Consider the following 15,113-nt stretch of genomic DNA (forward strand, 5'->3'; position numbering starts at 1 on the left):
TCTTGCCTCCTCTGTTAAATATTAATTGAGCATAATGGATTGGGTTGATTTCTGGGTACTCTGGTCTGTTCCACTGGTCTACATGCCTGTTCTTGGCCAGAACAAGGCTGTTTTGAGAACAGTGGCTTTGTACTATAACTTGAACTCTGGTATTGTAACCCCTCCAACTTTCATTGCTTCTTTCTCAAGTTTGCTGTGGCTATTCGGGGTCTTTTTTGATTCCATATAAATTTTTGGAATATTTGTTCTAGGTCTGTGAAATATGCCGTTGGTATTTTAATAGGGATTATATTGAATCTATAGATTGTTTTGGGTAGTATGGCCATTTTAATTATGTTACTCTCCCAATCCATGAACACAGTAAATTCTTCCACTTGTGTGTATCTTCCTCTATCTCTTTTTTCAACTGTACTTTTCAGAGAACCGGTCTTTTACCTCCTTGGATAAGTTTATTCCTAAGCATCTTAATATTTTGTTGCCATGGTAAAAGGGATTATTTTATTTTAGTTTCTCTTTCTTAAAATTCATTCTTGTTGTATAAAAAGCCCATGAATTTCTTGGTATTGATTTTAGTTATTTTTAGTTATTTATTTTTTGGTTGGTATTGATTTTATATCCTGCTACGTTGCTGAATTCATTTATTAAATCTAGTAGTTTTTTGATTCAGTCTTTAGGGTTTTCTATGTACAATATCACGACGCCTACGAAAAAGACAGTTTAACTTTCTCCTTTCCAATTTGGATGTCTTTTCTTTCTTCTTGTATGATCGCTATGGTTGGCACTTCCAGTACTATGTCGAACAGGAGTGGTGATAGTGACCATCCCTGTCTTGCTCCTGTTCTTAGGGGAAATGGTTTTAGTTTTTGCACATTTCGTATGATGTTGGCTGTAGTTTTGTCATATAAGGCTTTTATTATGTTGAGGTATGATCCCTCTAGTCCCACTTTTTTTAGAGTTTTTATCAAAAATGGGTGTTGGATTTTGGTGAATGCTTTTTCTGCATCAATTGATATGATCATGCTGTTTTTATCTGTTTGTGTATGTGATGTATCACATTTATTGATTTGCAGATATTGTACTAGCCTTGCATCCCTGGAATAAATTCCTCTTGGTGATGATGGTGTATGATCTTTCTAATGTATTGCTGGATATGATTTGCTAGAATTTTGTTAAGGATTTTAGTGTCTAAGTTCATACGGGATATTGGCCTGTAATTCTCTTTCTTTGTAGTATCTTTATCTGATTTTGGGATTAGGGTAATGCTGGCTTCATAGAAAGTGCTTGGAAGTGTTCCTTTCTCGTGAATTGTTTGGAATAGTTTGAGGAGGATAAGTGTTAGTTCTTTGAGTGTTTGGTAAAACTCCCCTGTGAAGCCATCCGGACCAGGGCTGTTGTTTGCTGGGAGTTGTTTTTTGTTTTTTTAATGCTTTGATTTCATCAGTCTGTTCAGGTTTTCTGATTCTTGCTGATTAGAGTTTTGGAAGATTGTGATTTTTCTAGGAATATGTCCATATGGTCAAGCTTGTCCAGTTTGTTGGAATAGAGATGTTCATAGTATTTTTTTTTTTTAATGATCCTTTGTATCTCTATGAGGTCACTTGTTACTTCACCTCTTTCATTTCTGAATTTTTTAAATCTGGGTCCTCTCTCTTTGTTTCTTGGTGAGTCTGGCAAGAGGTTCATCAATCTTTTTTATACTTTCAAAGAACTGGCTCTTGGTTTTATTGATCTTTTGTTTTTGTTTTTTTGTTTGTTTTTTTTTTTTGGTCTCTGTGGCATTTATTTCTGCTCTGATCTTTATTTCCTTCCTTCTACTTACTTTAGGCTTTTCTTGTTGCTCTCTTTCTAATTCTTTAACATGTAGGGTTAGATAACTTATTAAAAGTTTTTCTTGTTTTTTGAGGGAAGCCTGTAGTGCTATGAACTTCCCTCTCAGTATTGCTTTAACTGTGTCCTATAGATTTTGGATCGTTTTGTTTTTATTGTCATTTGTTTCCAGGATATTTTTTATTTCTTCTTTGATCTCTGTGATAACCCAATCATTGTTTAATAGCATGCTACTTAACCTCCATATGTTTTATTGTTTTTTATTGTAATTGATTTCTAATTTTATGCCATTGTGATTTGAGCGATGCTTGTTATGATTTCAATCTTCTTGAATTTGCAGAGACTTAACCTTTGTCCTAACATGTCGTCTATCTTTGAAAATGTCCCATGTGCACTTGAGAAGACTGTATATTCCATAGCTTTGGGGTGAAATGTTCTGAAGATGTCAGTTCCATCTGATCTAGCAAGTCATTTAGGATTGCTGTTTCCTTTTTGACATTTTGTCTAGAAGATTTATCCAATGATGTCAATTGGGTATTAAAGTCCCCTACTATGATTGTACTGCTGTCAATCTCTACCTTGATATCTTTCAGAAGAATTTTTAATGTATTTGGATGCTCCTGTATTGTGTGAATATATGTTTATATGTTTGTATGGATCCCTATAATATTATGAAGTGGCCTTCATTATCTCTTGTTATGACCTTCACTTTGAGGTCTATTTTGTCAGATATAAGTATTGTTACCCCAGCTTTTTTTTTCATTTCTATTTGCCTGAAGAATATTTTTCCATTCCTTCACTTCCAGTCTGTGTGAGTCCTTTGTTCTCAGGTAGATTTCTTATAGACATCATGTATATGGGTCTTATTTTCTTATCCATTCGGCTACCATAAGTCCTTTGATTGTAGCATTTAATGCATTGACATTTAAGTTTATTATTGATAGGTACTTGTTTATTGCCATTTTTATTCTTTACTAGAGGCCCAGTGCATGAAATTCGTGCATGGGTAGGTTCCCTAGGCCTGGCTAGGCTATCAATGGCCAATCAGGTTTCCCCCGTCTCTGCCTCCATGCCTCCCTGCCTCCTGCTTCCCTCACTCCCTCAGCACCCTGCCGCTGCCACTGGTTGCCCACCATGTTCTGTGCTGCCCCCTGGTGGTCAGCGCACCTCATAGCAAGTGATCGAACTCCCATTCTCCTGGTTGAACTCCCAAGGGGACACTTTGCATATTAGCCTTTTACATATAGATGCCTGTGTTTTATATATAGTTGTATGGGTGCTCCCTTCTTCCATTTCTGTTTCTTCTTTTCACAACAGTCCCTTTAGCATTTCTTCCATTGCTGGCTTGGTGGTAATAAACTCGCCTTTTTTTTTGTCTGTGAAGTTCCTGATTAAATCCTCAATTTTAAATGATAGCCTTGCTGGATAGAGTATTCCTGGATTCAGTCCCTTGCTCTTCATCACTTTATACTTCATTCCATTCCCTTACGTCCCAATGTGTTTCTGTTGAGAAATCATTTGATAGTCTTAATGGGAAATCACTTGTAATTAACTTTCTGTGTCTGTCTTGCAGACTTTAAAATTATTTCTTTGTCTTTTACATTTGCCAATTTAATTATGTTGTCTCTTGGTATAATTCTTTTTGGGTTCCTCTTGACTAGGACTATTGTGTGCTTCTTGGACTTCTATGTCTATTTTCTTTCCAGAGTCAGGGAAGTTTCTACCAACAGGTTTTCTATTCTTTGCTCAGTCTCCTCTCCTACTGGTACCCCTATTATGTGGATTTTGTTGCATTTTGTGGTGTTCCAAAGCTCCCTTAGACTCTCCTCCTGCTTTTTAATTGTTTTCCAATTGCTGCTCTGCTTGGGTGTTTTTACTACCTTGTCTTCTAACTTGCTGATTTACTTCTCAGCTTCTTCTAATCTACTGTTGAAACCTTACATAGTATTTTTTTTATTGCAGCTATGTCATTCTTCATTTCCACTTGATTCTTTCTTTTATTTTTTTTGTGTTTTTTTAATTATTCAGATTATTACAGTTGTTCCTCTTTTTTCCCCCCATAGCTCTCCTCCACCCAGTTTCCACCCCCCCCCATGACATTACCACCCCCCTACTGTCCTCATCCATAGGTGTATGATTTTTGTCCAGTCTCTTCCCGCACCCCACACACCCCTTTCCCACCGAGAATTGTCAGTCCACTTCCTTTCTATGCCCCTATGCACTGATGCTATTATAGTCACCAGTTTATTCTGTTCATCACATTTTTTATTCACTTGATTTTTAAATTCACTTGTTGATATTTGTTGTTCATAATTTTTATCTTTACCTTTTTCTTCTTCTTCCTCTTCTTACAGAATACCTTTCACAATCCTATCTAATAAAAGAGTAATATGCAAATTAACCCTCACTCCGCTACACCCACAAGCCACACCCACCTGCCACACCCACAAGCCAATCAGAGAGAATATGCAAATAAACCCAACCAAGATGGCTACGGCCACAGAGAGCAGGAGGGAGGCTTGGGTTTCCCCGGCAATGGAGGAAGCCAAGCTTTCCGCCTGCCCTTGCCAGCCTAGGCCTCCACTCAATGCTACAAAGTTTCAATGATAGAAGATACATAAAACCAAACAGAAATGGCGGCAGCTACGGAGCTGGAAAGAGCAGGAGGCTAGGGTTGCCCCCGGTGATGGAGGAAGCCAAGCTTTCCACACACCCTGACCCACCCAGGCCTCTGCTTAAGGCTACAAAGTTTCAATTATAGAAGATACATAAATCCCCCGCAAAAAGGCTGCTGCCACAGAGCAAGCAGAAGGCTTGGCTCCGCTCCAGGCTACAAAGTTTCAATTGTAGAAGATAAATAAACCCCAGATACCAGGGCCTCCACTTGGGTCACCAGGGGGCGTGGCCGGCCTGCAAACCACCACAGGCCCCTCGCCCAGGCCACCCCACGCCCCAAGGGAACCCCCACCCTGATCTGGGACATCCTTCAGGGCAAACCAGCTGGCCCCCACCCGTGCACCAGGCCTCTATCCTATCTAATAAAAGAGTAATATGCAGATTGACCATCACTCCAACACACAAGATGGCTGCCCCCATGTGGTCAAAGATCCTGCCCCCATGTGGACACAAGATGGCCACCACAAGATGGCCAGCAAGGGAGGGCTGTTGGGAGGGACCAGGACTGCAAGGGAGGGCAGTTGTGGGCAATCAGGCCAGCAGGGGAGGGCAGTTGGGAGGGACCAGGCCTGCAAGGGAGGGCAGTTGGGGGCGATCAAGCCTGCAGGGGAGGGCAGTTGGGGGTGACCAGGCCGGCAGGGGAGGGCAGTTAGGAGGGACCCAGGCCTGCAGGGGAGAGCAGTTAGGGGTGACCAGGCCTGCAGGGGAGGGCAGTTAGGGGTGACCAGGCTGGCCGGGGAGCAGTTAGGCATCAATCAGGCTGGCAGGGGAGTGGTTAGGGGGTGATCAGGCTGGCAGGCAGAAGCAGTTAGGAGCAATCAGTAAGGTATGCAGGCGAGCAGTTGGGAGCCAGCAGTCCTGGATTGTGAGGCCCAGTGGGATTGGGCCTAAACGGGCAGTCGGACATCCCTCGAGGGGTCCCAGATTGGAGAGGGTGCAGGCTGGGCTGAGGGACACACACACCCCTGTGCACGAATTTCGTGCACCGGGCCTCTAGTTTCATATAATACTGGTTTGGTGGTGGTGAACTCCTTTAGCTTTCTGTTATCTGTGAAGCTCTTTATCTGCCCTTCAATTCTGAATGATAGCTTTGCTGGGTAGAGTAATCTTAGTTGTAGGTTCTTGCTATCCATCACTTTGAATATTTCTTGCCACTCCTGTCTGGCCTGCATAATTTCTGTTGAGAAATCAGCTGACAGTCGTATGGGTGCTCCCTTGTAAGTAACTGTTTTTCTCTTGCTGCTTTTAATATTCTTTCTTTGTCTTTTGCTCTTGGCATTTTAATTATGATGTGTCTTGGTATGGTCCTCTTTGGATTCCTTTTGTTTGGGGTTCTGTGCACTTCCTGGACTTGTAAGTCTATTTCTTTCACCAGGTGGGGGAAGTTTTCAGTCATTATTTCTTCAAATAGGTTTTCAGTATCTTGCTCTCTCTCTTCTTCTGGCACCCCCATAATTCGGATGTTGGTATGCTTGAAGTTGTCCCAGAGGCTCCTTACACTACCTTCATATTTTTGGAATCTTTTTTCTTTTTGCTTTTCCGGTTGGGTGATTTTTGCTTCTTTCTATTTCAAATCTTTGAATGATTCTTGTGAACCTCTAGTCTGCTGTTGGATCTTTGTATATTATTCTTTATTTCAGTCAGGGTATGTTTAATTTCTAGTTGGTCCTTTTTCATATCCTCGAGGGTCTCACTAAATTTATCGGCCTTTTCTAGAAAATTCTTGAAATACCTTATAACCGTGGTTTTGAACTCTATATCCAGTCGTTTGCTTTCCTCCATTTCTTTCATTTGTGACCTGTTTCTTTGTCTCCACATTTTGGCTGCTTCCTGAGTTGATAGAGTGGCTTTGTGTGCTAGGTGTCCTATATGGCCCAGTGGCTCAGCCTCCCCAGTTACCTGAGGTGGACACTCTTGGTGCACCCCTTTGTGAGCTGTGTGCACAGTCTTGTTGTAGTTAAGTCTTGATTGTTGTTGGTATCACTGGGAGGAATTGACCTCCAGGCCAATTGGCTGTGAGGATCAGCTGTGTCTACGATGGGAGAACTTCTGTGTTGGAGACACCCTTATGAGGCAAGACTTGCTTCAGTGGGACTTTGGTGCTCACTGAGTCTGCCCCCGTGAGTGTGTGTCTTATGGATCTGAGGAGTTGTAATCTGGATGGTCCTACGCTGACCCCTGGGTACACTGGCTCTTGGATGGGGCGGAGTCTCAGGGCGGAGCAAACAGCAATGGCTTCCCGTCAGCCCTGCCCTAACAGGCCCCTGGGTCTCAGTGTCCCTTGGTAGTCACTGCCAGCATCTCTGAGAGAAAGCTGCACTCAAGTTTTGCCCGCTGCCAGACAGTCCAGTTTCTCCCCGAATGAGTCTGGGTTCCCAGAGTCACGCCCGGAACTGGAGTTCAGAGCAGTCGGGAGCTTGTGTCTCCTTGCGGATTTAAAAAGACAGCTGCGTACTCAGTTGCCAGCCCTCTCCATGGGCGCCTCTGTACCTCTGCCTTCCACAGCTCCTGTGAGTCTCAGTGTGCTTTTCTCTTCCCTTCTAGTTGTAGAATTTCCACTTAGCTAGCCTTCCTGTGGTTCTGGATGATGTCCATTTTGTCTTTTAGTTGTAGTTTTGAAGTTGTTGTGTGAGGCGGCAAGTTCAGGTGTTTACCTATGCCGCCATCTTGGTTTCTTTTCTTTATTGATTAAGGTATTACATATGTGTCCTTATCCCCTCATTGCCCCCCACTCCCGTACATGCCCTCACCCCCCTGGTGTCTGTGTCCATTGCTTATGCTTATATGCATGCGTTCAAGTCCTTTGGTTGATCTCTCCTCCTTACCCCCACCCTCCCCTACCTTCCCTCTGAGGTTTGAGCATCTGATCGATACTTCTCTGTCTCTGGATCTGTTTTTGTTCATCAGTGTATGTTTTTCATTATAATCCACAAATGGATGAGATCATGTAATATTTATCTTTCTCCAACTGGCTTATTTTGCTTAGCATAATGCTCTCCAGCTCCATCCATGCGGTTGCAAATGGTAGGAGTTCCTTCCTTTTTACAGCAGCATAGTATTCCATTGTGTAGATGTATCACAGTTGTTTAATCCACTCATCTGCTGATGGGCACTTAGGCTGTTTCCAAATCTTAGCTATGGTAAATTGTGCTGCTATGAACATAGGGGTGCATATATCCTTTCTGACTGGTGTTTCTGGTTTCTTGGGATATATTCCTAAAAGTGGGATCATGGGGTCAAATGGGAGTTCCATTTTTAGTTTTTGAGGAAACTCCATGTTGTTCTCCACATTGCTGCACCAGTCTGCATTCCCACCAGCAGTGCAAGAGGGTTCCTTTTTCTCCACATCCTTGCCAGCACTTGTTGTTTGTTGATTTGTTGATGATAGCCATTCTGACGGGTGTGAGATGATACCGCATTGCCGTTTGATTTGCATCTCTTGGATGATTAATGACTTTGAGCATGTTTTCATATGTCTCTTGGCCTTCCTTCTGTCTTCTTTCAAAAATATCTATTTAGGTCTGTTGCCCATTTTTTGATTGGGTTGTTTATCTTCCTTTTGTTAAGTTGTATGAGTTCCCTGTAAATGTTGGAGATTAAACCCTTATCGGGGATAACATTGGCAAATACGTTCTCCCATGCAGTGGGCTTTCTTGTTGTTTTGTTGATGGTTTCTTTTGCTGTGCACAAGCTTTTTATTTTGATGTAGTCCCATTTGTTTATTTTCTCTTTAGTTTCCATTGCCCTAGGAGCTGTGTTGGTGAAGATATTACTTTGGCATATGTCTGAGATTTTGCTGCCTGTGGATTCTTCTAAGATATTTATGGTTTCCTGTCTTACGTTTAAGTCCTTTATCCATTTTGAGTTTATTTTTGTATATGGTGTAAGTTGGTCATCTAGTTTCATTTTTTTTTTCATGTATCTGTCCAATTTTCCCAACACCATTTATTGAAGAGACTGTCTTGACTCCATTGTATGCTCTTGCCTCCTTTGTCAAATATTAATTGAGCATAGTGGTTTGGGTCGATTTCTGGGTTCTCTATTCTGTGCCATTGGTCTAAATGTCTGTTCTTATGCCAGTACCAGGCAGTTTTGAGAACAGTTGCTTTGTAGTATAGCTTGGTATCTGGTATTGTGATCCCTCCAACATATTCTTATTTCTCAAGGTTGCTGCAGCTATTTGGGGTCTTTTTTTTATTCCAGTTGAATTTTTGGAGAGTTTGTTCCAGGTCTGAGAAATAGCCCATTGGTATTTTAATGGGGAGTGCATTGAATGTATAGATTTGTTTGGGTAGTATGGACATTTTAATGATGTTGATTCTACCAATCCATGAACCTGGTATGTACTTCCATCTATATATGTCTTCCTCTATCTCTTCTTTCAATGTCCTGTAGTTTTCTGAGTACAGGTCTTTTACCTCCTTAGGTAAGTTTATTCCTAGGTGTCTTAATTTTTTTTGGTGCAATGGTAAATGGGATTTTTTTTAAATCTCTTTGTCTGCAAGTTCACTATTGGTGTATACAAATACCATAGTGATGTAGGTAGGATGAAGCTAGGATTACCCTAATCCCAAAACCAGATAAAGATACCACAAAGAAAGAGAATTACAGAAAATATCCCTGATGAACATAGATGCTAAAGTCCTCAACAAAATTCTAGCAAACTGGATCCAGCATTACCTTAGAAAGATCATACACCATGACCAAGTGGGATTTATTCCAGGGATGCAAGGTGTTAATTTTGTGTCCTGCTACATTGCTGAATTCATTTATTAAGTCTAATAAATGGAGTCTTCAGGTTTTTCTATGTACAGTATCATGTCATCTGAGAATAATGACAATTTTACTTCTTCCTTTCCAATTTGGATGCCATTTATTTTTTCTTGTCTTATCACTGTGGCTAGCACTTCCAGTACTATGTTGAACAGGAGTGGTGAAAGCGGGCATCCCTGTCTTGTTCCTGTCCTTAGGGGAAATGGTTTTATTTTTTTCCCATTGAGTATGATGTTGGCTGTACGTTTGTCATATAAGGCTTCTATTATGTTGAGGTATGATCCCTGTATTCCCACTTTTTTGAGAGTTTTTCTCAGAAAAGGGTGTTGAACTTTGTCACATGCCTTTTCTGCATCAATTGATATGATTATGTGATTTTTCTCTCTCAATTTGTTTATGTGATGTATCACGTTTATTGATTTGTGAATATTGTATCAGCCTTGCATCCCTGGAATAAATCCCACTTGGTCATGGTGTATGATCTTTCTAAGGTAATGCTGGATCCAGTTTGCTAGAATTTTGTTGAGGACTTTAGCATCTATGTTCATCAGGGATATTTTCTGTAATTCTCTTTCTTTGTGGTATCTTTATCTGGTTTTGGGATTAGGGTAATCCTAGCTTCATAGAAAGTTCTTGGAAGTGTGCCTTCCTCCTGAAGTTTTTGGAATAGTCTGAGAAGGATTGGTTTTATTTCTTCTTTGAATGTTTGGTAAAACTCCCCTGTGAAGCCGCCGGGCCCCAGGCTTTTGTTTGCTGGAAGCTTTTTGATTACTGTTTCAATTTCATCAGTAGTTATCGGCCTATTCAGGTTTTTTTATTCTTCCTGATTGAGTTTTGGAAGCTTGTATTTTTCTAGGAATGTGTTCATTTCATCAAGGTTGTCCATTTTCTTGGAGTAAAGTTGTTCGTAGTATTTTTTTTTTTACTATGCTTTGTATATCTGTTGGGTCAGTTGTTACTTCACCTCTTTTTTTTAAAAATACATTTTATTGATCTTCCACAGAGAGGAAGGGAGAGGGATAGAGAGTTAGAAACATTGATGAGAGAGAAACATCGATCAGCTGCCTCCTGCACACCCCCCACTGGGGACGTGCCTGCAACCAAGGTACATGCCCTTGACCAGAATCGAACCTGGGACCTTTCAGTCCGCAGGCCAACGCTCTATCCACTGAGCCAAACCGGTCTCGACTTCACCTCTTTCATTTCTGGTTTTGTTTATTTGGGTCCTCTCTCTTTGTTTCTTGGTGAGCCTGGCTAGAAGTTCATCAATCTTGTTTATCCTTTCAAAGAACCAGCTCTTGGTTTCATTGATCTTTTGTATTTTTTGAGGAAGGGGGGGTCTCTGTGGCATTTATTTCTGCTCTGATCTTTATTATCTCCTTCCTTCTGGTTACTGTGGGCTTTTCTTGTTGCCCTCTTTCCAATTCTGTAAGTTGCAAGGTTAGATAATTTATTACCATTTTTTCTTGGTTTTTTTTTTTTTTTTTCTTTTTTTTTAGGTAGGCCTGTAGAGCTATGAACTTCCCTGTTAGGACTGCTTTCATTGTGTCCCATAGATTCTGGATTGTTGTGTTTGCATTGTCATTTGTTTTCAGGATGCTTTTTATTTCTTCTTTGATCTCTTTGGTAACCCAATCATTGTTTAATAGCATGCTATTTAGACTCCAAGTGTTCGATTTGTTTTCATTGCTTTTACTGTAGTTGATTTCTGGTTTTATGTCATTGTGATCTGAGTAGATGATTGTTATGATTTCTGTCTTCTTGAATTTGAAGAGACTTTACCTGTGTCCTAATATGTGGTCTCTCTTTGAAAATGTCCCATGTACACTGGAGAAGAATGTATATTCTGTAGCTTTGGGGTGAAATGTTCTGAAGATGTCAATTTAGTCCATCTGATCTAGTGAATCATTTAGGATTACTGTTTCTTTGCTGATTTTTTATTTAGAGGATTTATCTAGTGGTGTCAGTGGAGTATTAAAGTCCCCTACTATGATTGTATTGCTAGTGATCTCTCCCTTGATATCTTCCAGAAGTTGTTTTATGTATTTGAGTGCTCCTGTATTGAGTGCTTATATGTTTACCAGAGTTATATCATCTTTTTTAATTGCTCCCTTTAGTATTATAAAGTAGCCTTCCATATCTCTTGTCATGGCCTTTACTTTGAGGTCTATTTTATCAGATATAAGTATTGCAACCCCAGCTTTTTTCTCATTTCCATTTGCCTGAAAAATGTTTTTTTCCATTCCTTCACTATCAGTCTGTGTGAATCCTTTGTGCAGACAGAAAATATATGGGTCATGTTTTCTTATCCATTCAGCTACCCTATGTCTTTTGATTGGAGCATTTAACCCATTTATATTTAATGTTATTATTGGTAAGTACTTGTTGGTCATCATTTTTATTCTTAATGTTTGTGTTTCTTCTTGCCTTCCTTTTCTTCTTTTTACAGAAGTCCCTTTAGCATTTCTTGCATTGCTGGCTTGGTGGTAATAAAGTCTTAGCCCTTTTTTGTCTGTGAACCTCCTAATTCCACCTTCAATTTTTTTTTTTTTTCACCACCTTCAATTTTGAATGATAGCTTTGCTGGGTATAGTATTCTTGGATTCAGTCCCTTGCTTTGCATTACTTTGTATATTTCATTTCATTCTCTTCTGGCCTGATGTGTTTCTGTTGAGAAATCAGTTAGTATTCTAATAGGATATCCCTTGTAGGTAACTTTCTGCTCTCTCTGGCAGCCTTTAAGATTCTTACTTTGTCGTTGATGTTTGCCAATGTAATTATGAGGTGTCTTGGTGTTGGTCTTTTTGGGTTCATCTTCTTTGGGACTTTGTGAACTTCTTGGATTTGTGTGTTTTTTTTCTTGACAGTATCAGGGAAGTTTTCTGTCATTTCTTCAAAACAGGTTTTTTATTCCTTGCTCCACTTCCACTCCTTCTGGCACCCCTATTATGTGGATGTTGTTTTGTTTTGTGTTGTCCCAAAGCTCCCTTAAGCTCTTCTCTTGCTTTTTAAGTTTTCTTTCTAGTTGCTGCTGTGTTTGTGTGTTTTTTTCTACCTTGTCTTCTAATTCACTGATGCAGTCCTCAGCCTCTTCTAGTCTACTGTTTAAGCCTTCCATTGTGTTCTATATTGCAACTATGTCATTCTTTATTTCCTCTTGGTTCCTTTCTATGTTGGTGACATTCTCATTCAACTCCTTGTAATTCTCATTGGGTTGTATGTATTTGTCATCCAGCTGTTTGAGCATCCTTATAACCATTACTCTGAATTCTTTCTCTGACATGTTATTTGCCTCCATTTAATTTAATTCCCTTTCTGGTGATTCCTTTTTTTCTTTCTTTGGGGGATTATTTTTTGTCTTCCCATTTTTTGCTGTAATGTTTTAATTGTTTCTGTGTCTTAGGTCCAACTGCTTTGCTATCCCAGTTCTTTGGGGGATGGTGTTATGTAGTTGGTGATTTTTGGAACTAGTGGTGAGGTCTCTCATGTCTCTTGGGCTTGGTGATCTAGTGGAGCCTCCCTACTTGAACTATTTGGGTTCTCTTGATGTAGTTGGATCTTGAATGTTAGTTTCTTTTTTTTTATTTTAAAATATATTTTATTGATATTTTACAGAGAGGAAGGGAGAGGGATAGAGAGCTGGAAACATCGATGAGAGAGAAACATTGATCAGCTGCCTCCTGCACACCTTCTACTGGGGATGTGCCCGCAACCAAGGTACATGCCCTTGACCGGAATCGAACCTGGGACCCTTCAGTCCGCAGGCCGACGCTCTATCCACTGAGCCAAACTGGTTTTGGCTTGAATGTTAGTTTCTTATTTGTGGATAAAATCTCATCACAGATTGGCAATGTGGCTCACCCCCAGCTTTGTTGTGCAAGCTGTTTTGGATGTGATTGTGGTTCCAGCCCTTGTGGGAAAGGTCTCACTGGTATGTGCTCACTGTGGGTTCCCAGAGTCCACAGCCTGGGAGGAAGGAGTCTTGGGGCCTGAGGCTCAGGTACTGTGACTTTGGCCAGTGTGGTGTGACTCCTGCTGGATTAGTGTCACTCTGCAACTCACCATGAATGGCCCAGAGCCCAAGACAGTGGGGGGAAGGTGTCTCGTAGTCTGTGGTTGAGGCAGTAGGACTCTGGCCAAAGTGATTTCCCTCTATGAATCACAAGGTGGTTCAGGATCTAGCAGCTGGGGATGCGGGAATCTCGGGGTCTGTGGCTGAAACAATGTGAACCTGTCCAGGGAGGCAAGTCCTCGGTAATTCACCAAGCTGTCCAGAGGTATGTAGCCGCCTTTGGGGCGGTGGGCTCAGGAGGCCTGTGTGCTGGAAAAGCATGACTGTGGTGTCCAGAGGTTGGCAGCTGTGGAGTGGGAAGACTCCGTTTTTTTCTGCCAGGGCCTTGTGCCCTTGGTTGGATTCATGCATACCCAGCCGTGGCTAATAGAGGCACCGAGGAGCCATTTGCCAGGGTGGCGCACTCAGAGGGGCCCTCACGCTGAAGCTGTGTGACCAAGGTGTCTGTGGGCAGGCAGCCAGGAGGGTGGGAAGTCTGAATTTCTACTGCCGGGGGCCTTGCACCCTTGGTTGGATTCACACGTGCCCAGTGGTGGCTCACAGAAGCACCCATGGTCCTTTTGCCAGGGTGGTGCACTCATGCACTCAGAGGGGCCCTGGCATTGAAGCCGCATGACTGAGGTGTCTGTGGGCAGGTATCCAGGAAGGGGGAATTCAGAATTTCTACTGCTGGGGCAGTGCACCCTTGTGCACAGCAGGGGCTCACAGCGGTACCCAAGAGTGGCCTGTGGAGCGGTGGGTTCAGGAGGCCTGCGCAATGGAAAAGCACAACTGTGGCATCCAGAGGTCGGCAGCTGGGGAGGGGGCAAGTCCCACTTCTGTGTGAGCCGTGCACCCTTGGAGGTGGAGGTCCTAGGGTTTGCATGTCTGTGAGTGGGGCAGCATGATTTTGGCTGGAATGGCTGCAGGGTCGTGGGCAGTGTCCAAGGCCTGTCTGGGTGGTGAGGCTGATGAGTTCCTAGAAGAGGTCCACTTGCTTCTTATTCATGGTGAATTTCTCACTCACCTCCTTATAATTCTCATTGAGTTGTGCATATTTGTCATTCACATGTTTGAGCATCCTTATAACCATTACTCTGAAATCCTTATCTGACAATTACTTGCCTCCATTTCATTTAGTTCCTTTTCTGGCAATTCCTCCTTTTCTTTCAATTGGGGTTGTTCTTTGTCTCCCCGTGTTTGTTGTCCCTTTGTATTTGTTTCTATGTCTTAGATCAAACTGCTATGCCACCCAGATTTTTTTTGGTGGTGATCCTATGTAGTAGGTGTTTTGTGGGTCCCAGTGGTGCATTCTCTCAGATATCCTGAGCTGGGTGTTCTAGGAAGGGCCCCTGCTTGAGCTATTGGGTTCTCCTGATGTAGTTGGTTCTTGAATGTTGTCCCATTCATGGATGGAGTCTCCTCACAGGTTGTCTGACTATGTGACTCACCCCCATCCTCATCGTGCAACTTGTTGTGGATGTGCTTGGGGTCCTGGTTCCTGTGGCAAGGTGTGTCTGGGGACTCACTGGTGTGGGACTCACTGCACAATCCTGCCAGAGTAGCACGCTACTCCAGAACTCACTGCGGGGTCCTAGAGTCCATGGCTGGGTGACACTTGACTCTGCGTCTCAATGCAGGGGTCCAGGGTGGTGTCCAAGTCCAGTCTGGGTGTTGGTAAGGCTGTGCTCCTAATCCCAGCTGCTCTCCCCTTCAAGATGGTGTGGTTCCTGTGTCAGAACCTTATAGTCCAGGGAGTGCCCCCAGCAAAAGCAAGGGCTCCCCA

Source organism: Plecotus auritus (genome assembly GCF_963455305.1).
Source record: "Plecotus auritus genome assembly, chromosome: 3".
NCBI classification, from domain to species: domain Eukaryota; kingdom Metazoa; phylum Chordata; class Mammalia; order Chiroptera; family Vespertilionidae; genus Plecotus; species Plecotus auritus.